We start from the raw sequence: 23,914 nt of genomic DNA, 5'->3' as shown, positions 1-23,914 counted from the left end.
CGGCTAAAAGGAGCAGCACACTCCCCGTCGGGGAATCGAACCCCGGTCTCCCGCGTGACAGGCGGGGATACTCACCACTATACTAACGAGGAGACAGGCAAAGACCACGCCTGCCCAAACGCCTCCCGTGGCTGTGGTATACTTATGTGTTCTTCAAATTACATTGTGTTTGATGCTGTGATACCTGCATGACAGCAAACAAAATGTATTAAACTTTACTCAGTGGAAGCGTCTCTATTAAGACAAGATGAACCTATTAAATTAATGGTGAGATCTTGCCTTTTGGTTTCACAGTTCCATTCGATTATTGCTTGCTCATTTAGACCAGTGATTCAAATGAGGATTTGGGAATGACTCACACCAATTCTCTGTTGGCCATTCTCTGCGGTCAACATGCTAGAATTTTCCATTTTATTACATGTATCGGCTGATTTCTATGCAAAGCGAAGACACTTCTCAAAGTTTCCTTAAGAACCAGCAGGAATGCCATGCCAGGTGAGTCAAGGTTGACGGGGTCCATTGTCTACACTGAAGAAGCAACCACGTCTGGTCTTGGTCCCATGGTGTAATGGCCAGCACTCTGGGCTTTGAATCCAGTGATCCGAGTTCAAGTCTCGGTGGGGCCTTTGTCTTAAGACGTGCTACTTTCTTGTATGATTCTGTGTGAAGGGACCAGCCATTGTTCCCCTGTGAGCCAAGGGAGGTGTGTCTTTGCCCGTTTGGTTCAATTATGCTGCTACTTCTTGCTCCGATCCCCTCAAGCTACCATTTACTTCCGTGTGTCAGCTGTATCACACACATACTGCAGATATATCTGAAAGGTTCACTAATGTCCAACAGGAAAGTTGTGCCGTTTTGGTCAAGGTTTGCCAAGTCCATAGGCTACGGTGAAGCAGCAGCAAGACGGAAAGGGAATCCAAGGTCCCATGGTGTAATGGTCAGCACTCTGGACTCTGAATCCAGTAATCTGAGTTCAAGTCTCGGTGGGACCTCCTGCCTGGATGATCGCTTACTGCGTTCCGCACGTAAGGAGCACCGGTGTTTGCTTTAACAGCATAGGCGAATTGGTTTTTTGCCGTTTACTTTTTTTCGATTGTCCTGCATCATCTGACTCCATTCATCTCAACCTAGCCAACGTCAACATTCCTGCAACTTGAGTTTGGCGGCTAAAAGGAGCAGCACACTCCCCGTCGGGGAATCGAACCCCGGTCTCCCGCGTGACAGGCGGGGATACTCACCACTATACTAACGAGGAGACAGGCAAAAAACACGCCTGCCCAAACGCCTCCCGTGGCTGTGGTATACTTATGTGTTCTTCAAATTACATTGTGTTTGATGCTGTGATACCTGCATGACAGCAAACAAAATGTATTAAACTTTACTCAGTGGAAGCGTCTCTATTAAGACAAGATGAACCTATTAAATTAATGGTGAGATCTTGCCTTTTGGTTTCACAGTTCCATTCGATTATTGCTTGCTCATTTAGACCAGTGATTCAAATGAGGATTTGGGAATGACTCACACCAATTCTCTGTTGGCCATTCTCTGCGGTCAACATGCTAGAATTTTCCATTTTATTACATGTATCGGCTGTTTTCTATGCAAAGCGAAGACACTTCTCAAAGTTTCCTTAAGAACCAGCAGGAATGCCATGCCAGGTGAGTCAAGGTTGACGGGGTCCATTGTCTACACTGAAGAAGCAACCACGTCTGGTCTTGGTCCCATGGTGTAATGGCCAGCACTCTGGGCTTTGAATCCAGTGATCCGAGTTCAAGTCTCGGTGGGGCCTTTATCTTAAGACGTGCTACTTTCTTGTATGATTCTGTGTGAAGGGACCAGCCATTGTTCCCCTGTGAGCCAAGGGAGGTGTGTCTTTGCCCGTTTGGTTCAATTATGCTGCTACTTCTTGCTCCGATCCCCTCAAGCTACCATTTACTTCCGTGTGTCAGCTGTATCACACACATACTGCAGATATATCTGAAAGGTTCACTAATGTCCAACAGGAAAGTTGTGCCGTTTTGGTCAAGGTTTGCCATGTCCATAGGCTACGGTGAAGCAGCAGCAAGACGGGAAGGGAATCCAAGGTCCCATGGTGTACTGGTCAGCACTCTGGACTCTGAATCCAGTAATCCGAGTTCAAGTCTTGGTGGGGCCTTTGTCTTAAGACGTGCTACTTTCTTGTATGATTCTGTGTGAAGGGACCAGCCATTGTTCCCCTGTGAGCCAAGGGAGGTGTGTCTTTGCCCGTTTGGTTCAATTATGCTGCTACTTCTTGCTCCGATCCCCTCAAGTTACCATTTACTTCCGTGTGTCAGCTGTATCACACACATACTGCAGATATATCTGAAAGGTTCACTAATGTCCAACAGGAAAGTTGTGCCGTTTTGGTCAAGGTTTGCCATGTCCATAGGCTACGGTGAAGCAGCAGCAAGACGGGAAGGGAATCCAAGGTCCCATGGTGTAATGGTCAGCACTCTGGACTCTGAATCCAGTAATCCGAGTTCAAGTCTCGGTGGGACCTCCTGCCTGGATGATCGCTTACTGCGTTCCGCACGTAAGGAGCACCGGTGTTTGCTTTAACAGCATAGGCGAATTGGTTTTTTGCCGATTACTTTTTTTCGATTGTCCTGCATCATCTGACTCCATTCATCTCAACCTAGCCAACGTCAACATTCCTGCAACTTGAGTTTGGCGGCTAAAAGGAGCAGCACACTCCCCGTCGGGGAATCGAACCCCGGTCTCCCGCGTGACAGGCGGGGATACTCACCACTATACTAACGAGGAGACAGGCAAAGACCACGCCTGCCCAAACGCCTCCCGTGGCTGTGGTATACTTATGTGTTCTTCAAATTACATTGTGTTTGATGCTGTGATACCTGCATGACAGCAAACAAAATGTATTAAACTTTACTCAGTGGAAGCGTCTCTATTAAGACAAGATGAACCTATTAAATTAATGGTGAGATCTTGCCTTTTGGTTTCACAGTTCCATTCGATTATTGCTTGCTCATTTAGACCAGTGATTCAAATGAGGATTTGGGAATGACTCACACCAATTCTCTGTTGGCCATTCTCTGCGGTCAACATGCTAGAATTTTCCATTTTATTACATGTATCGGCTGTTTTCTATGCAAAGCGAAGACACTTCTCAAAGTTTCCTTAAGAACCAGCAGGAATGCCATGCCAGGTGAGTCAAGGTTGACGGGGTCCATTGTCTACACTGAAGAAGCAACCACGTCTGGTCTTGGTCCCATGGTGTAATGGCCAGCACTCTGGGCTTTGAATCCAGTGATCCGAGTTCAAGTCTCGGTGGGGCCTTTATCTTAAGACGTGCTACTTTCTTGTATGATTCTGTGTGAAGGGACCAGCCATTGTTCCCCTGTGAGCCAAGGGAGGTGTGTCTTTGCCCGTTTGGTTCAATTATGCTGCTACTTCTTGCTCCGATCCCCTCAAGCTACCATTTACTTCCGTGTGTCAGCTGTATCACACACATACTGCAGATATATCTGAAAGGTTCACTAATGTCCAACAGGAAAGTTGTGCCGTTTTGGTCAAGGTTTGCCATGTCCATAGGCTACGGTGAAGCAGCAGCAAGACGGGAAGGGAATCCAAGGTCCCATGGTGTACTGGTCAGCACTCTGGACTCTGAATCCAGTAATCCGAGTTCAAGTCTTGGTGGGGCCTTTGTCTTAAGACGTGCTACTTTCTTGTATGATTCTGTGTGAAGGGACCAGCCATTGTTCCCCTGTGAGCCAAGGGAGGTGTGTCTTTGCCCGTTTGGTTCAATTATGCTGCTACTTCTTGCTCCGATCCCCTCAAGTTACCATTTACTTCCGTGTGTCAGCTGTATCACACACATACTGCAGATATATCTGAAAGGTTCACTAATGTCCAACAGGAAAGTTGTGCCGTTTTGGTCAAGGTTTGCCATGTCCATAGGCTACGGTGAAGCAGCAGCAAGACGGGAAGGGAATCCAAGGTCCCATGGTGTAATGGTCAGCACTCTGGACTCTGAATCCAGTAATCCGAGTTCAAGTCTCGGTGGGACCTCCTGCCTGGATGATCGCTTACTGCGTTCCGCACGTAAGGAGCACCGGTGTTTGCTTTAACAGCATAGGCGAATTGGTTTTTTGCCGATTACTTTTTTTCGATTGTCCTGCATCATCTGACTCCATTCATCTCAACCTAGCCAACGTCAACATTCCTGCAACTTGAGTTTGGCGGCTAAAAGGAGCAGCACACTCCCCGTCGGGGAATCGAACCCCGGTCTCCCGCGTGACAGGCGGGGATACTCACCACTATACTAACGAGGAGACAGGCAAAGACCACGCCTGCCCAAACGCCTCCCGTGGCTGTGGTATACTTATGTGTTCTTCAAATTACATTGTGTTTGATGCTGTGATACCTGCATGACAGCAAACAAAATGTATTAAACTTTACTCAGTGGAAGCGTCTCTATTAAGACAAGATGAACCTATTAAATTAATGGTGAGATCTTGCCTTTTGGTTTCACAGTTCCATTCGATTATTGCTTGCTCATTTAGACCAGTGATTCAAATGAGGATTTGGGAATGACTCACACCAATTCTCTGTTGGCCATTCTCTGCGGTCAACATGCTAGAATTTTCCATTTTATTACATGTATCGGCTGTTTTCTATGCAAAGCGAAGACACTTCTCAAAGTTTCCTTAAGAACCAGCAGGAATGCCATGCCAGGTGAGTCAAGGTTGACGGGGTCCATTGTCTACACTGAAGAAGCAACCACGTCTGGTCTTGGTCCCATGGTGTAATGGCCAGCACTCTGGGCTTTGAATCCAGTGATCCGAGTTCAAGTCTCGGTGGGGCCTTTGTCTTAAGACGTGCTACTTTCTTGTATGATTCTGTGTGAAGGGACCAGCCATTGTTCCCCTGTGAGCCAAGGGAGGTGTGTCTTTGCCCGTTTGGTTCAATTATGCTGCTACTTCTTGCTCCGATCCCCTCAAGCTACCATTTACTTCCGTGTGTCAGCTGTATCACACACATACTGCAGATATATCTGAAAGGTTCACTAATGTCCAACAGGAAAGTTGTGCCGTTTTGGTCAAGGTTTGCCAAGTCCATAGGCTACGGTGAAGCAGCAGCAAGACGGGAAGGGAATCCAAGGTCCCATGGTGTAATGGTCAGCACTCTGGACTCTGAATCCAGTAATCCGAGTTCAAGTCTCGGTGGGACCTCCTGCCTGGATGATCGCTTACTGCGTTCCGCACGTAAGGAGCACCGGTGTTTGCCTTAACAGCATAGGCGAATTGGTTTTTTGCCGATTACTTTTTTTCGATTGTCCTGCATCATCTGACTCCATTCATCTCAACCTAGCCAACGTCAACATTCCTGCAACTTGAGTTTGGCGGCTAAAAGGAGCAGCACACTCCCCGTCGGGGAATCGAACCCCGGTCTCCCGCGTGACAGGCGGGGATACTCACCACTATACTAACGAGGAGACAGGCAAAGACCACGCCTGCCCAAACGCCTCCCGTGGCTGTGGTATACTTATGTGTTCTTCAAATTACATTGTGTTTGATGCTGTGATACCTGCATGACAGCAAACAAAATGTATTAAACTTTACTCAGTGGAAGCGTCTCTATTAAGACAAGATGAACCTATTAAATTAATGGTGAGATCTTGCCTTTTGGTTTCACAGTTCCATTCGATTATTGCTTGCTCATTTAGACCAGTGATTCAAATGAGGATTTGGGAATGACTCACACCAATTCTCTGTTGGCCATTCTCTGCGGTCAACATGCTAGAATTTTCCATTTTATTACATGTATCGGCTGATTTCTATGCAAAGCGAAGACACTTCTCAAAGTTTCCTTAAGAACCAGCAGGAATGCCATGCCAGGTGAGTCAAGGTTGACGGGGTCCATTGTCTACACTGAAGAAGCAACCACGTCTGGTCTTGGTCCCATGGTGTAATGGCCAGCACTCTGGGCTTTGAATCCAGTGATCCGAGTTCAAGTCTCGGTGGGGCCTTTGTCTTAAGACGTGCTACTTTCTTGTATGATTCTGTGTGAAGGGACCAGCCATTGTTCCCCTGTGAGCCAAGGGAGGTGTGTCTTTGCCCGTTTGGTTCAATTATGCTGCTACTTCTTGCTCCGATCCCCTCAAGCTACCATTTACTTCCGTGTGTCAGCTGTATCACACACATACTGCAGATATATCTGAAAGGTTCACTAATGTCCAACAGGAAAGTTGTGCCGTTTTGGTCAAGGTTTGCCAAGTCCATAGGCTACGGTGAAGCAGCAGCAAGACGGAAAGGGAATCCAAGGTCCCATGGTGTAATGGTCAGCACTCTGGACTCTGAATCCAGTAATCCGAGTTCAAGTCTCGGTGGGACCTCCTGCCTGGATGATCGCTTACTGCGTTCCGCACGTAAGGAGCACCGGTGTTTGCTTTAACAGCATAGGCGAATTGGTTTTTTGCCGTTTACTTTTTTTCGATTGTCCTGCATCATCTGACTCCATTCATCTCAACCTAGCCAACGTCAACATTCCTGCAACTTGAGTTTGGCGGCTAAAAGGAGCAGCACACTCCCCGTCGGGGAATCGAACCCCGGTCTCCCGCGTGACAGGCGGGGATACTCACCACTATACTAACGAGGAGACAGGCAAAAAACACGCCTGCCCAAACGCCTCCCGTGGCTGTGGTATACTTATGTGTTCTTCAAATTACATTGTGTTTGATGCTGTGATACCTGCATGACAGCAAACAAAATGTATTAAACTTTACTCAGTGGAAGCGTCTCTATTAAGACAAGATGAACCTATTAAATTAATGGTGAGATCTTGCCTTTTGGTTTCACAGTTCCATTCGATTATTGCTTGCTCATTTAGACCAGTGATTCAAATGAGGATTTGGGAATGACTCACATCAATTCTCTGTTGGCCATTCTCTGCGGTCAACATGCTAGAATTTTCCATTTTATTACATGTATCGGCTGTTTTCTATGCAAAGCGAAGACACTTCTCAAAGTTTCCTTAAGAACCAGCAGGAATGCCATGCCAGGTGAGTCAAGGTTGACGGGGTCCATTGTCTACACTGAAGAAGCAACCACGTCTGGTCTTGGTCCCATGGTGTAATGGCCAGCACTCTGGGCTTTGAATCCAGTGATCCGAGTTCAAGTCTCGGTGGGGCCTTTGTCTTAAGACGTGCTACTTTCTTGTATGATTCTGTGTGAAGGGACCAGCCATTGTTCCCCTGTGAGCCAAGGGAGGTGTGTCTTTGCCCGTTTGGTTCAATTGTGCTGCTACTTCTTGCTCCGATCCCCTCAAGCTACCATTTACTTCCGTGTGTCAGCTGTATCACACACATACTGCAGACATATCTGAAAGGTTCACTAATGTCCAACAGGAAAGTTGTGCCGTTTTGGTCAAGGTTTGCCATGTCCATAGGCTACGGTGAAGCAGCAGCAAGACGGGAAGGGAATCCAAGGTCCCATGGTGTAATGGTCAGCACTCAGGACTCTGAATCCAGTAATCCGAGTTCAAGTCTCGGTGGGACCTCCTGCCTGGATGATCGCTTACTGCGTTCCGCACGTAAGGAGCACCGGTGTTTGCTTTAACAGCATAGGCGAATTGGTTTTTTGCCGATTACTTTTTTTCGATTGTCCTGCATCATCTGACTCCATTCATCTCAACCTAGCCAACGTCAACATTCCTGCAACTTGAGTTTGGCGGCTAAAAGGAGCAGCACACTCCCCGTCGGGGAATCGAACCCCGGTCTCCCACGTGACAGGCGGGGATACTCACCACTATACTAACGAGGAGACAGGCAAAGACCACGCCTGCCCAAACGCCTCCCGTGGCTGTGGTATACTTATGTGTTCTTCAAATTACATTGTGTTTGATGCTGTGATACCTGCATGACAGCAAACAAAATGTATTAAACTTTACTCAGTGGAAGCGTCTCTGTTAAGACAAGATGAACCTATTAAATTAATGGTGAGATCTTGCCTTTTGGTTTCACAGTTCCATTCGATTATTGCTTGCTCATTTAGACCAGTGATTCAAATGAGGATTTGGGAATGACTCACACCAATTCTCTGTTGGCCATTCTCTGCGGTCAACATGCTAGAATTTTCCATTTTATTACATGTATCGGCTGTTTTCTATGCAAAGCGAAGACACTTCTCAAAGTTTCCTTAAGAACCAGCAGGAATGCCATGCCAGGTGAGTCAAGGTTGACGGGGTCCATTGTCTACACTGAAGAAGCAACCACGTCTGGTCTTGGTCCCATGGTGTAATGGCCAGCACGCTGGGCTTTGAATCCAGTGATCCGAGTTCAAGTCTCGGTGGGGCCTTTGTCTTAAGACGTGCTACTTTCTTGTATGATTCTGTGTGAAGGGACCAGCCATTGTTCCCCTGTGAGCCAAGGGAGGTGTGTCTTTGCCCGTTTGGTTCAATTATGCTGCTACTTCTTGCTCCGATCCCCTCAAGCTACCATTTACTTCCGTGTGTCAGCTGTATCACACACATACTGCAGATATATCTGAAAGGTTCACTAATGTCCAACAGGAAAGTTGTGCCGTTTTGGTCAAGGTTTGCCATGTCCATAGGCTACGGTGAAGCAGCAGCAAGACGGGAAGGGAATCCAAGGTCCCATGGTGTAATGGTCAGCACTCTGGACTCTGAATCCAGTAATCTGAGTTCAAGTCTCGGTGGGACCTCCTGCCTGGATGATCGCTTACTGCGTTCCGCACGTAAGGAGCACTGGTGTTTGCTTTAACAGCATTGGCGAATTGGTTTTTTGCCGATTACTTTTTTTCGATTGTCCTGCATCATCTGACTCCATTCATCTCAACCTAGCCAACGTCAACATTCCTGCAACTTGAGTTTGGCGGCTAAAAGGAGCAGCACACTCCCCGTCGGGGAATCGAACCCCGGTCTCCCGCGTGACAGGCGGGGATACTCACCACTATACTAACGAGGAGACAGGCAAAGACCACGCCAGCCCAAACGCCTCCCGTGGCTGTGGTATACTTATGTGTTCTTCAAATTACATTGTGTTTGATGCTGTGATACCTGCATGACAGCAAACAAAATGTATTAAACTTTACTCAGTGGAAGCGTCTCTATTAAGACAAGATGAACCTATTAAATTAATGGTGAGATCTTGCCTTTTGGTTTCACAGTTCCATTCGATTATTGCTTGCTCATTTAGACCAGTGATTCAAATGAGGATTTGGGAATGACTCACACCAATTCTCTGTTGGCCATTCTCTGCGGTCAACATGCTAGAATTTTCCATTTTATTACATGTATCGGCTGTTTTCTATGCAAAGCGAAGACACTTCTCAAAGTTTCCTTAAGAACCAGCAGGAATGCCATGCCAGGTGAGTCAAGGTTGACGGGGTCCATTGTCTACACTGAAGAAGCAACCACGTCTGGTCTTGGTCCCATGGTGTAATGGCCAGCACTCTGGGCTTTGAATCCAGTGATCCGAGTTCAAGTCTCGGTGGGGCCTTTGTCTTAAGACGTGCTACTTTCTTGTATGATTCTGTGTGAAGGGACCAGCCATTGTTCCCCTGTGAGCCAAGGGAGGTGTGTCTTTGCCCGTTTGGTTCAATTATGCTGCTACTTCTTGCTCCGATCCCCTCAAGCTACCATTTACTTCCGTGTGTCAGCTGTATCACACACATACTGCAGATATATCTGAAAGGTTCACTAATGTCCAACAGGAAAGTTGTGCCGTTTTGGTCAAGGTTTGCCATGTCCATAGGCTACGGTGAAGCAGCAGCAAGACGGGAAGGGAATCCAAGGTCCCATGGTGTAATGGTCAGCACTCTGGACTCTGAATCCAGTAATCTGAGTTCAAGTCTCGGTGGGACCTCCTGCCTGGATGATCGCTTACTGCGTTCCGCACGTAAGGAGCACTGGTGTTTGCTTTAACAGCATTGGCGAATTGGTTTTTTGCCGATTACTTTTTTTCGATTGTCCTGCATCATCTGACTCCATTCATCTCAACCTAGCCAACGTCAACATTCCTGCAACTTGAGTTTGGCGGCTAAAAGGAGCAGCACACTCCCCGTCGGGGAATCGAACCCCGGTCTCCCGCGTGACAGGCGGGGATACTCACCACTATACTAACGAGGAGACAGGCAAAGACCACGCCTGCCCAAACGCCTCCCGTGGCTGTGGTATACTTATGTGTTCTTCAAATTACATTGTGTTTGATGCTGTGATACCTGCATGACAGCAAACAAAATGTATTAAACTTTACTCAGTGGAAGCGTCTCTATTAAGACAAGATGAACCTATTAAATTAATGGTGAGATCTTGCCTTTTGGTTTCACAGTTCCATTCGATTATTGCTTGCTCATTTAGACCAGTGATTCAAATGAGGATTTGGGAATGACTCACACCAATTCTCTGTTGGCCATTCTCTGCGGTCAACATGCTAGAATTTTCCATTTTATTACATGTATCGGCTGTTTTCTATGCAAAGCGAAGACACTTCTCAAAGTTTCCTTAAGAACCAGCAGGAATGCCATGCCAGGTGAGTCAAGGTTGACGGGGTCCATTGTCTACACTGAAGAAGCAACCACGTCTGGTCTTGGTCCCATGGTGTAATGGCCAGCACTCTGGGCTTTGAATCCAGTGATCCGAGTTCAAGTCTCGGTGGGGCCTTTGTCTTAAGACGTGCTACTTTCTTGTATGATTCTGTGTGAAGGGACCAGCCATTGTTCCCCTGTGAGCCAAGGGAGGTGTGTCTTTGCCCGTTTGGTTCAATTATGCTGCTACTTCTTGCTCCGATCCCCTCAAGCTACCATTTACTTCCGTGTGTCAGCTGTATCACACACATACTGCAGATATATCTGAAAGGTTCACTAATGTCCAACAGGAAAGTTGTGCCGTTTTGGTCAAGGTTTGCCATGTCCATAGGCTACGGTGAAGCAGCAGCAAGACGGGAAGGGAATCCAAGGTCCCATGGTGTAATGGTCAGCACTCTGGACTCTGAATCCAGTAATCTGAGTTCAAGTCTCGGTGGGACCTCCTGCCTGGATGATCGCTTACTGCGTTCCGCACGTAAGGAGCACTGGTGTTTGCTTTAACAGCATAGGCGAATTGGTTTTTTGCCGATTACTTTTTTTCGATTGTCCTGCATCATCTGACTCCATTCATCTCAACCTAGCCAACGTCAACATTCCTGCAACTTGAGTTTGGCGGCTAAAAGGAGCAGCACACTCCCCGTCGGGGAATCGAACCCCGGTCTCCCGCGTGACAGGCGGGGATACTCACCACTATACTAACGAGGAGACAGGCAAAGACCACGCCTGCCCAAACGCCTCCCGTGGCTGTGGTATACTTATGTGTTCTTCAAATTACATTGTGTTTGATGCTGTGATACCTGCATGACAGCAAACAAAATGTATTAAACTTTACTCAGTGGAAGCGTCTCTATTAAGACAAGATGAACCTATTAAATTAATGGTGAGATCTTGCCTTTTGGTTTCACAGTTCCATTCGATTATTGCTTGCTCATTTAGACCAGTGATTCAAATGAGGATTTGGGAATGACTCACACCAATTCTCTGTTGGCCATTCTCTGCGGTCAACATGCTAGAATTTTCCATTTTATTACATGTATCGGCTGTTTTCTATGCAAAGCGAAGACACTTCTCAAAGTTTCCTTAAGAACCAGCAGGAATGCCATGCCAGGTGAGTCAAGGTTGACGGGGTCCATTGTCTACACTGAAGAAGCAACCACGTCTGGTCTTGGTCCCATGGTGTAATGGCCAGCACTCTGGGCTTTGAATCCAGTGATCCGAGTTCAAGTCTCGGTGGGGCCTTTGTCTTAAGACGTGCTACTTTCTTGTATGATTCTGTGTGAAGGGACCAGCCATTGTTCCCCTGTGAGCCAAGGGAGGTGTGTCTTTGCCCGTTTGGTTCAATTATGCTGCTACTTCTTGCTCCGATCCCCTCAAGCTACCATTTACTTCCGTGTGTCAGCTGTATCACACACATACTGCAGATATATCTGAAAGGTTCACTAATGTCCAACAGGAAAGTTGTGCCGTTTTGGTCAAGGTTTGCCATGTCCATAGGCTACGGTGAAGCAGCAGCAAGACGGGAAGGGAATCCAAGGTCCCATGGTGTAATGGTCAGCACTCTGGACTCTGAATCCAGTAATCTGAGTTCAAGTCTCGGTGGGACCTCCTGCCTGGATGATCGCTTACTGCGTTCTGCACGTAAGGAGCACTGGTGTTTGCTTTAACAGCATAGGCGAATTGGTTTTTTGCCGATTACTTTTTTTCGATTGTCCTGCATCATCTGACTCCATTCATCTCAACCTAGCCAACGTCAACATTCCTGCAACTTGAGTTTGGCGGCTAAAAGGAGCAGCACACTCCCCGTCGGGGAATCGAACCCCGGTCTCCCGCGTGACAGGCGGGGATACTCACCACTATACTAACGAGGAGACAGGCAAAGACCACGCCTGCCCAAACGCCTCCCGTGGCTGTGGTATACTTATGTGTTCTTCAAATTACATTGTGTTTGATGCTGTGATACCTGCATGACAGCAAACAAAATGTATTAAACTTTACTCAGTGGAAGCGTCTCTATTAAGACAAGATGAACCTATTAAATTAATGGTGAGATCTTGCCTTTTGGTTTCACAGTTCCATTCGATTATTGCTTGCTCATTTAGACCAGTGATTCAAATGAGGATTTGGGAATGACTCACACCAATTCTCTGTTGGCCATTCTCTGCGGTCAACATGCTAGAATTTTCCATTTTATTACATGTATCGGCTGTTTTCTATGCAAAGCGAAGACACTTCTCAAAGTTTCCTTAAGAACCAGCAGGAATGCCATGCCAGGTGAGTCAAGGTTGACGGGGTCCATTGTCTACACTGAAGAAGCAACCACGTCTGGTCTTGGTCCCATGGTGTAATGGCCAGCACTCTGGGCTTTGAATCCAGTGATCCGAGTTCAAGTCTCGGTGGGGCCTTTGTCTTAAGACGTGCTACTTTCTTGTATGATTCTGTGTGAAGGGACCAGCCATTGTTCCCCTGTGAGCCAAGGGAGGTGTGTCTTTGCCCGTTTGGTTCAATTATGCTGTTACTTCTTGCTCCGATCCCCTCAAGCTACCATTTACTTCCGTGTGTCAGCTGTATCACACACATACTGCAGATATATCTGAAAGGTTCACTAATGTCCAACAGGAAAGTTGTGCCGTTTTGGTCAAGGTTTGCCATGTCCATAGGCTACGGTGAAGCAGCAGCAAGACGGGAAGGGAATCCAAGGTCCCATGGTGTAATGGTCAGCACTCAGGACTCTGAATCCAGTAATCCGAGTTCAAGTCTCGGTGAGACCTCCTGCCTGGATGATTGCTTACTGCGTTCCGCACGTAAGGAGCACCGGTGTTTGCTTTAACAGCATAGGTGAATTGGTTTTTTGCAGATTACTTTTTTTCGATTGTCCTGCATCATCTGACTCCATTCATCTCAACCTAGCCAACGTCAACATTCCTGCAACTTGAGTTTGGCGGCTAAAAGGAGCAGCACACTCCCCGTCGGGGAATCGAACCCCGGTCTCCCGCGTGACAGGCGGGGATACTCACCACTATACTAATGAGGAGACAGGCAAAGACCACGCCTGCCCAAACGCCTCCCGTGGCTGTGGTATACTTATGTGTTCTTCAAATTACATTGTGTTTGATGCTGTGATACCTGCATGACAGCAAACAAAATGTATTAAACTTTACTCAGTGGAAGCGTCTCTATTAAGACAAGATGAACCTATTAAATTAATGGTGAGATCTTGCCTTTTGGTTTCACAGTTCCATTCGATTATTGCTTGCTCATTTAGACCAGTGATTCAAATGAGGATTTGGGAATGACTCACACCAATTCTCTGTTGGCCATTCTCTGCGGTCAACATGCTAGAATTTTCCATTTTATTACATGTATCGGCTGTTTTCTATGCAAAGCGAAGACACTTCTCAAAGTTTCCTTAAGAACCAGCAGGAATGCCATGCCAGGTGAGTCAAGGTTGACGGGGTCCATTGTCTACACTGAAGAAGCAACCACGTCTGGTCTTGGTCCCATGGTGTAATGGCCAGCACTCTGGGCTTTGAATCCAGTGATCCGAGTTCAAGTCTCGGTGGGGCCTTTGTCTTAAGACGTGCTACTTTCTTGTATGATTCTGTGTGAAGGGACCAGCCATTGTTCCCCTGTGAGCCAAGGGAGGTGTGTCTTTGCCCGTTTGGTTCAATTATGCTGCTACTTCTTGCTCCGATCCCCTCAAGCTACCATTTACTTCCGTGTGTCAGCTGTATCACACACATACTGCAGATATATCTGAAAGGTTCACTAATGTCCAACAGGAAAGTTGTGCCGTTTTGGTCAAGGTTTGCCATGTCCATAGGCTACGGTGAAGCAGCAGCAAGACGGGAAGGGAATCCAAGGTCCCATGGTGTAATGGTCAGCACTCAGGACTCTGAATCCAGTAATCCGAGTTCAAGTCTCGGTGGGACCTCCTGCCTGGATGATCGCTTACTGCGTTCCGCACGTAAGGAGCACCGGTGTTTGCTTTAACAGCATAGGCGAATTGGTTTTTTGCCGATTACTTTTTTTCGATTGTCCTGCATCATCTGACTCCATTCATCTCAACCTAGCCAACGTCAACATTCCTGCAACTTGAGTTTGGCGGCTAAAAGGAGCAGCACACTCCCCGTCGGGGAATCGAACCCCGGTCTCCCGCGTGACAGGCGGGGATACTCACCACTATACTAACGAGGAGACAGGCAAAGACCACGCCTGCCCAAACGCCTCCCGTGGCTGTGGTATACTTATGTGTTCTTCAAATTACATTGTGTTTGATGCTGTGATACCTGCATGACAGCAAACAAAATGTATTAAACTTTACTCAGTGGAAGCGTCTCTATTAAGACAAGATGAACCTATTAAATTAATGGTGAGATCTTGCCTTTTGGTTTCACAGTTCCATTCGATTATTGCTTGCTCATTTAGACCAGTGATTCAAATGAGGATTTGGGAATGACTCACACCAATTCTCTGTTGGCCATTCTCTGCGGTCAACATGCTAGAATTTTCCATTTTATTACATGTATCGGCTGTTTTCTATGCAAAGCGAAGACACTTCTCAAAGTTTCCTTAAGAACCAGCAGGAATGCCATGCCAGGTGAGTCAAGGTTGACGGGGTCCATTGTCTACACTGAAGAAGCAACCATGTCTGGTCTTGGTCCCATGGTGTAATGGCCAGCACTCTGGGCTTTGAATCCAGTGATCCGAGTTCAAGTCTCGGTGGGGCCTTTGTCTTAAGACGTGCTACTTTCTTGTATGATTCTGTGTGAAGGGACCAGCCATTGTTCCCCTGTGAGCCAAGGGAGGTGTGTCTTTGCCCTTTTGGTTCAATTATGCTGCTACTTCTTGCTCCGATCCCCTCAAGCTACCATTTACTTCCGTGTGTCAGCTGTATCACACACATACTGCAGATATATCTGAAAGGTTCACTAATGTCCAACAGGAAAGTTGTGCCGTTTTGGTCAAGGTTTGCCATGTCCATAGGCTACGGTGAAGCAGCAGCAAGATGGGAAGGGAATCCAAGGTCCCATGGTGTAATGGTCAGCACTCTGGACTCTGAATCCAGTAATCTGAGTTCAAGTCTCGATGGGACCTCCTGCCTGGATGATTGCTTACTGCGTTCCGCACGTAAGGAGCACTGGTGTTTGCTTTAACAGCATAGGCGAATTGGTTTTTTGCCGATTACTTTTTTTCGATTGTCCTGCATCATCTGACTCCATTCATCTCAACCTAGCCAACATCAACATTCCTGCAACTTGAGTTTGGCGGCTAAAAGGAGCAGCACACTCCCCGTCGGGGAATCGAACCCCGGTCTCCCGCGTGACAGGCGGGGATACTCACCACTATACTAACGAGGAGACAGGCAAAGAACACGCCTGCCCAAACGCCTCCCGTGGCTGTGGTATCCTTATGTGTTCTTCAAATTACATTGTGTTTGATGCTGTGATACCTGCATGACAGCAAACAAAATGTATTAAACTTTACTCAGTGGAAGCATCTCTATTAAGACAAGATGAACCTATTAAATTAATGGTGAGATCTTGCCTTTTGGTTTCACAGTTCCATTCGATTATTGCTTGCTCATTTAGACCAGTGATTCAAATGAGGATTTGGGAATGACTCACACCAATTCTCTGTTGGCCATTCTCTGCGGTCAACATGCTAGAATTTTCCATTTTATTACATGTATCGGCTGTTTTCTATGCAAAGCGAAGACACTTCTCAAAGTTTCCTTAAGAACCAGCAGGAATGCCATGCCAGGTGAGTCAAGGTTGACGGGGTCCATTGTCTACACTGAAGAAGCAACCACGTCTGGTCTTGGTCCCATGGTGTAATGGCCAGCACTCTGGGCTTTGAATCCAGTGATCCGAGTTCAAGTCTCGGTGGGGCCTTTGTCTTAAGACGTGCTACTTTCTTGTATGATTCTGTGTGAAGGGACCAGCCATTGTTCCCCTGTGAGCCAAGGGAGGTGTGTCTTTGCCCTTTTGGTTCAATTATGCTGCTACTTCTTGCTCCGATCCCCTCAAGCTACCATTTACTTCCGTGTGTCAGCTGTATCACACACATACTGCAGATATATCTGAAAGGTTCACTAATGTCCAACAGGAAAGTTGTGCCGTTTTGGTCAAGGTTTGCCATGTCCATAGGCTACGGTGAAGCAGCAGCAAGATGGGAAGGGAATCCAAGGTCCCATGGTGTAATGGTCAGCACTCTGGACTCTGAATCCAGTAATCTGAGTTCAAGTCTCGATGGGACCTCCTGCCTGGATGATTGCTTACTGCGTTCCGCACGTAAGGAGCACTGGTGTTTGCTTTAACAGCATAGGCGAATTGGTTTTTTGCCGATTACTTTTTTTCGATTGTCCTGCATCATCTGACTCCATTCATCTCAACCTAGCCAACATCAACATTCCTGCAACTTGAGTTTGGCGGCTAAAAGGAGCAGCACACTCCCCGTCGGGGAATCGAACCCCGGTCTCCCGCGTGACAGGCGGGGATACTCACCACTATACTAACGAGGAGACAGGCAAAGAACACGCCTGCCCAAACGCCTCCCGTGGCTGTGGTATCCTTATGTGTTCTTCAAATTACATTGTGTTTGATGCTGTGATACCTGCATGACAGCAAACAAAATGTATTAAACTTTACTCAGTGGAAGCATCTCTATTAAGACAAGATGAACCTATTAAATTAATGGTGAGATCTTGCCTTTTGGTTTCACAGTTCCATTCGATTATTGCTTGCTCATTTAGACCAGTGATTCAAATGAGGATTTGGGAATGACTCACACCAATTCTCTGTTGGCCATTCTCTGCGGTCAACATGCTAGAATTTTCCATTTTATTACATGTATCGGCTGTTTTCTATGCAAAGCGAAGACACTTCTCAAAGTTTCCTTAAGAACCAGCAGGAATGCCATGCCAGGTGAGTCAAGGTTGACGGGGTCCATTGTCTACACTGAAGAAGCAACCACGTCTGGTCTTGGTCCCATGGTGTAATGGCCAGCACTCTGGGCTTTGAATCCAGTGATCCTTGTTCAAGTCTCGGTGGGGCCTTTGTCTTAAGACGTGCTACTTTCTTGTATGATTCTGTGTGAAGGGACCAGCCATTGTTCCCCTGTGAGCCAAGGGAGGTGTGTCTTTGCCCGTTTGGTTCAATTATGCTGCTACTTCTTGCTCCGATCCCCTCAAGCTACCATTTACTTCCGTGTGTCAGCTGTATCACACACATACTGCAGATATATCTGAAAGGTTCACTAATGTCCAACAGGAAAGTTGTGCCGTTTTGGTCAAGGTTTGCCATGTCCATAGGCTACGGTGAAGCAGCAGCAAGATGGGAAGGGAATCCAAGGTCCCATGGTGTAATGGTCAGCACTCTGGACTCTGAATCCAGTAATCTGAGTTCAAGTCTCGATGGGACCTCCTGCCTGAATGATTGCTTACTGCGTTCCGCACGTAAGGAGCACTGGTGTTTGCTTTAACAGCATAGGCGAATTGGTTTTTTGCCGATTACTTTTTTTCGATTGTCCTGCATCATCTGACTCCATTCATCTCAACCTAGCCAACATCAACATTCCTGCAACTTGAGTTTGGCGGCTAAAAGGAGCAGCACACTCCCCGTCGGGGAATCGAACCCCGGTCTCCCACGTGACAGGCGGGGATACTCACCACTATACTAACGAGGAGACAGGCAAAGAACACGCCTGCCCAAACGCCTCCCGTGGCTGTGGTATCCTTATGTGTTCTTCAAATTACATTGTGCTTGATGCTGTGATACCTGCATAACAGCAAACAAAATGTATTAAACTTTACTCAGTGGAAGCGTCTCTATTAAGACAAGATGAACCTATTAAATTAATGGTGAGGTCTTGCCTTTTGGTTTCACAGTTCCATTCGATTATTGCTTGCTCATTTAGACCAGTGATTCAAATGAGGATTTGGGAATGACTCACACCAATTCTCTGTTGGCCATTCTCTGCGGTCAACATGCTAGAATTTTCCATTTTATTACATGTATCGGCTGTTTTCTATGCAAAGCGAAGACACTTCTCAAAGTTTCCTTAAGAACCAGCAGGAATGCCATGCCAGGTGAGTCAAGGTTGACGGGGTCCATTGTCTACACTGAAGAAGCAACCACGTCTGGTCTTGGTCCCATGGTGTAATGGCCAGCACTCTGGGCTTTGAATCCAGTGATCCGAGTTCAAGTCTCGGTGGGGCCTTTGTCTTAAGACGTGCTACTTTCTTGTATGATTCTGTGTGAAGGGACCAGCCATTGTTCCCCTGTGAGCCAAGGGAGGTGTGTCTTTGCCCGTTTGGTTCAATTATGCTGCTACTTCTTGCTCCGATCCCCTCAAGCTACCATTTACTTCCGTGTGTCAGCTGTATCACACACATACTGTAGATATATCTGAAAGGTTCACTAATGTCCAACAGGAAAGTTGTGCCGTTTTGGTCAAGGTTTGCCATGTCCATAGGCTACGGTGAAGCAGCAGCAAGACGGGAAGGGAATCCAAAGTCCCATGGTGTAATGGTCAGCACTCTGGACTCTGAATCCAGTAATCCGAGTTCAAGTCTCGGTGGGACCTCCTGCCTGGGTGATCGCTTACTGCGTTCCGCACGTAAGGAGCACCGGTGTTTGCTTTAACAGCATAGGCGAATTGGTTTTTTGCAGATTACTTTTTTTCGATTGTCATGCATCATCTGACTCCATTCATCTCAACCTAGCCAACGTCAACATTCCTGCAACTTGAGTTTGGCGGCTAAAAGGAGCAGCACACTCCCCGTCGGGGAATCGAACCCCAGTCTCCCGCGTGACAGGCGGGGATACTCACCACTATACTAACGAGGAGACAGGCAAAGACCACGCCTGCCCAAACGCCTCCCGTGGCTGTGGTATACTTATGTGTTCTTCAAATTACATTGTGTTTGATGCTGTGATACCTGCATGACAGCAAACAAAATGTATTAAACTTTACTCAGTGGAAGCGTCTCTATTAAGACAAGATGAACCTATTAAATTAATGGTGAGATCTTGCCTTTTGGTTTCACAGTTCCATGCGATTATTGCTTGCTCATTTAGACCAGTGATTCAAATGAGGATTTGGGAATGACTCACATCAATTCTCTGTTGGCCATTCTCTGCGGTCAACATGCTAGAATTTTCCATTTTATTACATGTATCGGCTGTTTTCTATGCAAAGCGAAGACACTTCTCAAAGTTTCCTTAAGAACCAGCAGGAATGCCATGCCAGGTGAGTCAAGGTTGACGGGGTCCATTGTCTACACTGAAGAAGCAACCACGTCTGGTCTTGGTCCCATGGTGTAATGGCCAGCACTCTGGGCTTTGAATCCAGTGATCCGAGTTCAAGTCTCGGTGGGGCCTTTGTCTTAAGACGTGCTACTTTCTTGTATGATTCTGTGTGAAGGGACCAGCCATTGTTCCCCTGTGAGCCAAGGGAGGTGTGTCTTTGCCCGTTTGGTTCAATTATGCTGCTACTTCTTGCTCCGATCCCCTCAAGCTACCATTTACTTCCGTGTGTCAGCTGTATCACACACATACTGCAGATATATCTGAAAGGTTCACTAATGTCCAACAGGAAAGTTGTGCCGTTTTGGTCAAGGTTTGCCATGTCCATAGGCTACGGTGAAGCAGCAGCAAGACGGGAAGGGAATCCAAGGTCCCATGGTGTAATGGTCAGCACTCTGGACTCTGAATCCAGTAATCCGAGTTCAAGTCTCGGTGGGACCTCCTGCCTGGATGATCGCTTACTGCGTTCCGCACGTAAGGAGCACCGGTGTTTGCTTTAACAGCATAGGCGAATTGGTTTTTTGCCGATTACTTTTTTTCGATTGTCCTGCATCATCTGACTCCATTCATCTCAACCTAGCCAACGTCAACATTCCTGCAACTTGAGTTTGGCGGCTAAAAGGAGCAGCACACTCCCTGTCGGGGAATCGAACCCCAGTCTCCCGCGTGACAGGCGGGGATACTCACCACTATACTAACGAGGAGACAGGCAAAGACCACGCCTGCCCAAACGCCTCCCGTGGCTGTGGTATACTTATGTGTTCTTCAAATTACATTGTGTTTGATGCTGTGATACCTGCATGACAGCAAACAACATGTATTAAACTTTACTCAGTGGAAGCGTCTCTATTAAGACAAGATGAACCTATTAAATTAATGGTGAGATCTTGCCTTTTGGTTTCACAGTTCCATTCGATTATTGCTTGCTCATTTAGACCAGTGATTCAAATGAGGATTTGGGAATGACTCACACCAATTCTCTGTTGGCCATTCTCTGCGGTCAACATGCTAGAATTTTCCATTTTATTACATGTATCGGCTGTTTTCTATGCAAAGCGAAGACACTTCTCAAAGTTTCCTTAAGAACCAGCAGGAATGCCATGCCAGGTGAGTCAAGGTTGACGGGGTCCATTGTCTACACTGAAGAAGCAACCACGTCTGGTCTTGGTCCCATGGTGTAATGGCCAGCACTCTGGGCTTTGAATCCAGTGATCCGAGTTCAAGTCTCGGTGGGGCCTTTGTCTTAAGACGTGCTACTTTCTTGTATGATTCTCTGTGAAGGGACCAGCCATTGTTCCCCTGTGAGCCAAGGGAGGTGTGTCTTTACCCGTTTGGTTCAATTATGCTGCTACTTCTTGCTCCGATCCCCTCAAGCTACCATTTACTTCCGTGTGTCAGCTGTATCACACACATACTGCAGATATATCGGAAAGGTTCACTAATGTCCAACAGGAAAGTTGTGCCGTTTTGGTCAAGGTTTGCCATGTCCATAGGCTACGGTGAAGCAGCAGCAAGACGGGAAGGGAATCCATGGTCCCATGGTGTAATGGTCAGCACTCGGGACTCTGAATCCAGTAATCCGAGTTCAAGTCTCGGTGGGACCTCCTGCCTGGATGATCGCTTACTGCGTTCCGCACGTAAGGAGCACCGGTGTTTGCTTTAACAGCATAGGCGAATTGGTTTTTTGCCGATTACTTTTTTTCGATTGTCCTGCATCATCTGACTCCATTCATCTCAACCTAGCCAACGTCAACATTCCTGCAACTTGAGTTTGGCGGCTAAAAGGAGCAGCACACTCCCCGTCGGGGAATCGAACCCCGGTCTCCCGCGTGACAGGCGGGGATACTCACCACTATACTAACGAGGAGACAGGCAAAGACCACGCCTGCCCAAACGCCTCCCGTGGCTGTGGTATACTTATGTGTTCTTCAAATTACATTGTGTTTGATGCTGTGATACCTGCATGACAGCAAACAACATGTATTAAACTTTACTCAGTGGAAGCGTCTCTATTAAGACAAGATGAACCTATTAAATTAATGGTGAGATCTTGCCTTTTGGTTTCACAGTTCCATTCGATTATTGCTTGCTCATTTAGACCAGTGATTCAAATGAGGATTTGGGAATGACTCACACTAATTCTCTGTTGGCAATTCTCTGCGGTCAACATGCTAGAATTTTCCATTTTATTACATGTATCGGCTGTTTTCTATGCAAAGCGAAGACACTTCTCAAAGTTTCCTTAAGAACCAGCAGGAATGCCATGCCAGGTGAGTCAAGGTTGACGGGGTCCATTGTCTACACTGAAGAAGCAACCACGTCTGGTCTTGGTCCCATGGTGTAATGGCCAGCACTCTGGGCTTTGAATCCAGTGATCCGAGTTCAAGTCTCGGTGGGGCCTTTGTCTTAAGACGTGCTACTTTCTTGTATGGTTCTGTGTGAAGGGACCAGCCATTGTTCCCCTGTGAGCCAAGGGAGGTGTGTCTTTGCCCGTTTGGTTCAATTATGCTGCTACTTCTTGCTCCGATCCCCTCAAGCTACCATTTACTTCCGTGTGTCAGCTGTATCACACACATACTGCAGATATATCTGAAAGGTTCACTAATGTCCAACAGGAAAGTTGTGCCGTTTTGGTCAAGGTTTGCCATGTCCATAGGCTACGGTGAAGCAGCAGCAAGACGGGAAGGGAATCCAAGGTCCCATGGTGTAATGGTCAGCACTCAGGACTCTGAATCCAATAATCCGAGTTCAAGTCTCGGTGGGACCTCCTGCCTGGATGATCGCTTACTGCGTTCCGCACGTAAGGAGCACCGGTGTTTGCTTTAACAGCATAGGCGAATTGGTTTTTTGCCGATTACTTTTTTTCGATTGTCCTGCATCATCTGACTCCATTCATCTCAACCTAGCCAACGTCAACATTCCTGCAACTTGAGTTTGGCGGCTAAAAGGAGCAGCACACTCCCCGTCGGGGAATCGAACCCCGGTCTCCCGCGTGACAGGCGGGGATACTCACCACTATACTAACGAGGAGACAGGCAAAGACCACGCCTGCCCAAACGCCTCCCGTGGCTGTGGTATACTTATGTGTTCTTCAAATTACATTGTGTTTGATGCTGTGATACCTGCATGACAGCAAACAAAATGTATTAAACTTTACTCAGTGGAAGCGTCTCTATTAAGACAAGATGAACCTATTAAATTAATGGTGAGATCTTGCCTTTTGGTTTCACAGTTCCATTCGATTATTGCTTGCTCATTTAGACCAGTGATTCAAATGAGGATTTGGGAATGACTCACACCAATTCTCTGTTGGCCATTCTCTGCGGTCAACATGCTAGAATTTTCCATTTTATTACATGTATCGGCTGTTTTCTATGCAAAGCGAAGACACTTCTCAAAGTTTCCTTAAGAACCAGCAGGAATGCCATGCCAGGTGAGTCAAGGTTGACGGGGTCCATTGTCTACACTGAAGAAGCAACCACGTCTGGTCTTGGTCCCATGGTGTAATGGCCAGCACTCTGGGCTTTGAATCCAGTGATCCGAGTTCAAGTCTCGGTGGGGCCTTTGTCTTAAGACGTGCTACTTTCTTGTATGATTCTGTGTGAAGGGACCAGCCATTGTTCCCCTGTGAGCCAAGGGAGGTGTGTCTTTACCCGTTTGGTTCAATTATGCTGCTACTTCTTGCTCCGATCCCCTCAAGCTACCATTTACTTCCGTGTGTCAGCTGTATCACACACATACTGCAGATATATCGGAAAGGTTCACTAATGTCCAACAGGAAAGTTGTGCCGTTTTGGTCAAGGTTTGCCATGTCCATAGGCTACGGTGAAGCAGCAGCAAGACGGGAAGGGAATCCATGGTCCCATGGTGTAATGGTCAGCACTCGGGACTCTGAATCCAGTAATCCGAGTTCAAGTCTCGGTGGGACCTCCTGCCTGGATGATCGCTTACTGCGTTCCGCACGTAAGGAGCACCGGTGTTTGCTTTAACAGCATAGGCGAATTGGTTTTTTGCCGATTACTT

At 47.0% G+C, this 23,914-nt stretch overlaps 49 non-coding genes across 49 annotated transcripts; 30 read left to right on the top strand and 19 right to left on the bottom strand.

The window, feature by feature from the left end:
* Window positions 1-20: 20 nt before the first annotated feature.
* On the bottom strand, window positions 21-92 carry trnad-guc (transfer RNA aspartic acid (anticodon GUC)). The gene has a single exon. It is a non-coding gene; the product is annotated as a tRNA-Asp (tRNA).
* Window positions 93-554: 462 nt separating this feature from the next.
* trnaq-uug (transfer RNA glutamine (anticodon UUG)) lies at window positions 555-626 on the top strand. Its single transcript has one exon. It is a non-coding gene; the product is annotated as a tRNA-Gln (tRNA).
* A 294-nt stretch (window positions 627-920) lies between these two features.
* trnaq-cug (transfer RNA glutamine (anticodon CUG)) lies at window positions 921-992 on the top strand. Its single transcript has one exon. It is a non-coding gene; the product is annotated as a tRNA-Gln (tRNA).
* Window positions 993-1,183: 191 nt separating this feature from the next.
* On the bottom strand, window positions 1,184-1,255 carry trnad-guc (transfer RNA aspartic acid (anticodon GUC)). Its single transcript has one exon. It is a non-coding gene; the product is annotated as a tRNA-Asp (tRNA).
* Window positions 1,256-1,717: 462 nt separating this feature from the next.
* trnaq-uug (transfer RNA glutamine (anticodon UUG)) lies at window positions 1,718-1,789 on the top strand. Its single transcript has one exon. It is a non-coding gene; the product is annotated as a tRNA-Gln (tRNA).
* A 660-nt stretch (window positions 1,790-2,449) lies between these two features.
* On the top strand, window positions 2,450-2,521 carry trnaq-cug (transfer RNA glutamine (anticodon CUG)). The gene has a single exon. It is a non-coding gene; the product is annotated as a tRNA-Gln (tRNA).
* Window positions 2,522-2,712: 191 nt separating this feature from the next.
* On the bottom strand, window positions 2,713-2,784 carry trnad-guc (transfer RNA aspartic acid (anticodon GUC)). The gene has a single exon. It is a non-coding gene; the product is annotated as a tRNA-Asp (tRNA).
* Window positions 2,785-3,246: 462 nt separating this feature from the next.
* trnaq-uug (transfer RNA glutamine (anticodon UUG)) lies at window positions 3,247-3,318 on the top strand. The gene has a single exon. It is a non-coding gene; the product is annotated as a tRNA-Gln (tRNA).
* Window positions 3,319-3,978: 660 nt separating this feature from the next.
* On the top strand, window positions 3,979-4,050 carry trnaq-cug (transfer RNA glutamine (anticodon CUG)). Its single transcript has one exon. It is a non-coding gene; the product is annotated as a tRNA-Gln (tRNA).
* Window positions 4,051-4,241: 191 nt separating this feature from the next.
* On the bottom strand, window positions 4,242-4,313 carry trnad-guc (transfer RNA aspartic acid (anticodon GUC)). The gene has a single exon. It is a non-coding gene; the product is annotated as a tRNA-Asp (tRNA).
* Window positions 4,314-4,775: 462 nt separating this feature from the next.
* On the top strand, window positions 4,776-4,847 carry trnaq-uug (transfer RNA glutamine (anticodon UUG)). Its single transcript has one exon. It is a non-coding gene; the product is annotated as a tRNA-Gln (tRNA).
* A 294-nt stretch (window positions 4,848-5,141) lies between these two features.
* On the top strand, window positions 5,142-5,213 carry trnaq-cug (transfer RNA glutamine (anticodon CUG)). The gene has a single exon. It is a non-coding gene; the product is annotated as a tRNA-Gln (tRNA).
* Window positions 5,214-5,404: 191 nt separating this feature from the next.
* Window positions 5,405-5,476, bottom strand: trnad-guc (transfer RNA aspartic acid (anticodon GUC)). Its single transcript has one exon. It is a non-coding gene; the product is annotated as a tRNA-Asp (tRNA).
* Window positions 5,477-5,938: 462 nt separating this feature from the next.
* On the top strand, window positions 5,939-6,010 carry trnaq-uug (transfer RNA glutamine (anticodon UUG)). The gene has a single exon. It is a non-coding gene; the product is annotated as a tRNA-Gln (tRNA).
* Window positions 6,011-6,304: 294 nt separating this feature from the next.
* On the top strand, window positions 6,305-6,376 carry trnaq-cug (transfer RNA glutamine (anticodon CUG)). Its single transcript has one exon. It is a non-coding gene; the product is annotated as a tRNA-Gln (tRNA).
* Window positions 6,377-6,567: 191 nt separating this feature from the next.
* Window positions 6,568-6,639, bottom strand: trnad-guc (transfer RNA aspartic acid (anticodon GUC)). The gene has a single exon. It is a non-coding gene; the product is annotated as a tRNA-Asp (tRNA).
* A 462-nt stretch (window positions 6,640-7,101) lies between these two features.
* On the top strand, window positions 7,102-7,173 carry trnaq-uug (transfer RNA glutamine (anticodon UUG)). The gene has a single exon. It is a non-coding gene; the product is annotated as a tRNA-Gln (tRNA).
* A 557-nt stretch (window positions 7,174-7,730) lies between these two features.
* On the bottom strand, window positions 7,731-7,802 carry trnad-guc (transfer RNA aspartic acid (anticodon GUC)). Its single transcript has one exon. It is a non-coding gene; the product is annotated as a tRNA-Asp (tRNA).
* A 462-nt stretch (window positions 7,803-8,264) lies between these two features.
* trnaq-uug (transfer RNA glutamine (anticodon UUG)) lies at window positions 8,265-8,336 on the top strand. Its single transcript has one exon. It is a non-coding gene; the product is annotated as a tRNA-Gln (tRNA).
* Window positions 8,337-8,630: 294 nt separating this feature from the next.
* trnaq-cug (transfer RNA glutamine (anticodon CUG)) lies at window positions 8,631-8,702 on the top strand. Its single transcript has one exon. It is a non-coding gene; the product is annotated as a tRNA-Gln (tRNA).
* A 191-nt stretch (window positions 8,703-8,893) lies between these two features.
* trnad-guc (transfer RNA aspartic acid (anticodon GUC)) lies at window positions 8,894-8,965 on the bottom strand. Its single transcript has one exon. It is a non-coding gene; the product is annotated as a tRNA-Asp (tRNA).
* A 462-nt stretch (window positions 8,966-9,427) lies between these two features.
* On the top strand, window positions 9,428-9,499 carry trnaq-uug (transfer RNA glutamine (anticodon UUG)). The gene has a single exon. It is a non-coding gene; the product is annotated as a tRNA-Gln (tRNA).
* Window positions 9,500-9,793: 294 nt separating this feature from the next.
* trnaq-cug (transfer RNA glutamine (anticodon CUG)) lies at window positions 9,794-9,865 on the top strand. The gene has a single exon. It is a non-coding gene; the product is annotated as a tRNA-Gln (tRNA).
* Window positions 9,866-10,056: 191 nt separating this feature from the next.
* Window positions 10,057-10,128, bottom strand: trnad-guc (transfer RNA aspartic acid (anticodon GUC)). Its single transcript has one exon. It is a non-coding gene; the product is annotated as a tRNA-Asp (tRNA).
* A 462-nt stretch (window positions 10,129-10,590) lies between these two features.
* On the top strand, window positions 10,591-10,662 carry trnaq-uug (transfer RNA glutamine (anticodon UUG)). Its single transcript has one exon. It is a non-coding gene; the product is annotated as a tRNA-Gln (tRNA).
* Window positions 10,663-10,956: 294 nt separating this feature from the next.
* Window positions 10,957-11,028, top strand: trnaq-cug (transfer RNA glutamine (anticodon CUG)). Its single transcript has one exon. It is a non-coding gene; the product is annotated as a tRNA-Gln (tRNA).
* Window positions 11,029-11,219: 191 nt separating this feature from the next.
* On the bottom strand, window positions 11,220-11,291 carry trnad-guc (transfer RNA aspartic acid (anticodon GUC)). The gene has a single exon. It is a non-coding gene; the product is annotated as a tRNA-Asp (tRNA).
* A 462-nt stretch (window positions 11,292-11,753) lies between these two features.
* trnaq-uug (transfer RNA glutamine (anticodon UUG)) lies at window positions 11,754-11,825 on the top strand. The gene has a single exon. It is a non-coding gene; the product is annotated as a tRNA-Gln (tRNA).
* Window positions 11,826-12,119: 294 nt separating this feature from the next.
* On the top strand, window positions 12,120-12,191 carry trnaq-cug (transfer RNA glutamine (anticodon CUG)). The gene has a single exon. It is a non-coding gene; the product is annotated as a tRNA-Gln (tRNA).
* A 191-nt stretch (window positions 12,192-12,382) lies between these two features.
* Window positions 12,383-12,454, bottom strand: trnad-guc (transfer RNA aspartic acid (anticodon GUC)). The gene has a single exon. It is a non-coding gene; the product is annotated as a tRNA-Asp (tRNA).
* Window positions 12,455-12,916: 462 nt separating this feature from the next.
* On the top strand, window positions 12,917-12,988 carry trnaq-uug (transfer RNA glutamine (anticodon UUG)). The gene has a single exon. It is a non-coding gene; the product is annotated as a tRNA-Gln (tRNA).
* A 557-nt stretch (window positions 12,989-13,545) lies between these two features.
* trnad-guc (transfer RNA aspartic acid (anticodon GUC)) lies at window positions 13,546-13,617 on the bottom strand. The gene has a single exon. It is a non-coding gene; the product is annotated as a tRNA-Asp (tRNA).
* Window positions 13,618-14,079: 462 nt separating this feature from the next.
* On the top strand, window positions 14,080-14,151 carry trnaq-uug (transfer RNA glutamine (anticodon UUG)). The gene has a single exon. It is a non-coding gene; the product is annotated as a tRNA-Gln (tRNA).
* Window positions 14,152-14,708: 557 nt separating this feature from the next.
* trnad-guc (transfer RNA aspartic acid (anticodon GUC)) lies at window positions 14,709-14,780 on the bottom strand. Its single transcript has one exon. It is a non-coding gene; the product is annotated as a tRNA-Asp (tRNA).
* Window positions 14,781-15,242: 462 nt separating this feature from the next.
* On the top strand, window positions 15,243-15,314 carry trnaq-uug (transfer RNA glutamine (anticodon UUG)). Its single transcript has one exon. It is a non-coding gene; the product is annotated as a tRNA-Gln (tRNA).
* Window positions 15,315-15,871: 557 nt separating this feature from the next.
* On the bottom strand, window positions 15,872-15,943 carry trnad-guc (transfer RNA aspartic acid (anticodon GUC)). Its single transcript has one exon. It is a non-coding gene; the product is annotated as a tRNA-Asp (tRNA).
* Window positions 15,944-16,405: 462 nt separating this feature from the next.
* On the top strand, window positions 16,406-16,477 carry trnaq-uug (transfer RNA glutamine (anticodon UUG)). Its single transcript has one exon. It is a non-coding gene; the product is annotated as a tRNA-Gln (tRNA).
* A 557-nt stretch (window positions 16,478-17,034) lies between these two features.
* On the bottom strand, window positions 17,035-17,106 carry trnad-guc (transfer RNA aspartic acid (anticodon GUC)). The gene has a single exon. It is a non-coding gene; the product is annotated as a tRNA-Asp (tRNA).
* A 1,091-nt stretch (window positions 17,107-18,197) lies between these two features.
* On the bottom strand, window positions 18,198-18,269 carry trnad-guc (transfer RNA aspartic acid (anticodon GUC)). The gene has a single exon. It is a non-coding gene; the product is annotated as a tRNA-Asp (tRNA).
* A 462-nt stretch (window positions 18,270-18,731) lies between these two features.
* trnaq-uug (transfer RNA glutamine (anticodon UUG)) lies at window positions 18,732-18,803 on the top strand. Its single transcript has one exon. It is a non-coding gene; the product is annotated as a tRNA-Gln (tRNA).
* Window positions 18,804-19,097: 294 nt separating this feature from the next.
* On the top strand, window positions 19,098-19,169 carry trnaq-cug (transfer RNA glutamine (anticodon CUG)). The gene has a single exon. It is a non-coding gene; the product is annotated as a tRNA-Gln (tRNA).
* A 191-nt stretch (window positions 19,170-19,360) lies between these two features.
* Window positions 19,361-19,432, bottom strand: trnad-guc (transfer RNA aspartic acid (anticodon GUC)). The gene has a single exon. It is a non-coding gene; the product is annotated as a tRNA-Asp (tRNA).
* Window positions 19,433-19,894: 462 nt separating this feature from the next.
* trnaq-uug (transfer RNA glutamine (anticodon UUG)) lies at window positions 19,895-19,966 on the top strand. Its single transcript has one exon. It is a non-coding gene; the product is annotated as a tRNA-Gln (tRNA).
* A 294-nt stretch (window positions 19,967-20,260) lies between these two features.
* Window positions 20,261-20,332, top strand: trnaq-cug (transfer RNA glutamine (anticodon CUG)). The gene has a single exon. It is a non-coding gene; the product is annotated as a tRNA-Gln (tRNA).
* A 725-nt stretch (window positions 20,333-21,057) lies between these two features.
* Window positions 21,058-21,129, top strand: trnaq-uug (transfer RNA glutamine (anticodon UUG)). The gene has a single exon. It is a non-coding gene; the product is annotated as a tRNA-Gln (tRNA).
* Window positions 21,130-21,686: 557 nt separating this feature from the next.
* Window positions 21,687-21,758, bottom strand: trnad-guc (transfer RNA aspartic acid (anticodon GUC)). The gene has a single exon. It is a non-coding gene; the product is annotated as a tRNA-Asp (tRNA).
* Window positions 21,759-22,220: 462 nt separating this feature from the next.
* Window positions 22,221-22,292, top strand: trnaq-uug (transfer RNA glutamine (anticodon UUG)). The gene has a single exon. It is a non-coding gene; the product is annotated as a tRNA-Gln (tRNA).
* A 557-nt stretch (window positions 22,293-22,849) lies between these two features.
* trnad-guc (transfer RNA aspartic acid (anticodon GUC)) lies at window positions 22,850-22,921 on the bottom strand. Its single transcript has one exon. It is a non-coding gene; the product is annotated as a tRNA-Asp (tRNA).
* Window positions 22,922-23,383: 462 nt separating this feature from the next.
* Window positions 23,384-23,455, top strand: trnaq-uug (transfer RNA glutamine (anticodon UUG)). The gene has a single exon. It is a non-coding gene; the product is annotated as a tRNA-Gln (tRNA).
* Window positions 23,456-23,914: the final 459 nt, after the last annotated feature.

The sequence above is a fragment of the Paramormyrops kingsleyae genome, chromosome 1, assembly GCF_048594095.1.
Source record: "Paramormyrops kingsleyae isolate MSU_618 chromosome 1, PKINGS_0.4, whole genome shotgun sequence".
NCBI classification, from domain to species: Eukaryota; Metazoa; Chordata; class Actinopteri; order Osteoglossiformes; family Mormyridae; genus Paramormyrops; species Paramormyrops kingsleyae.
This window is presented reverse-complemented; position numbering and strand designations above follow the sequence as displayed.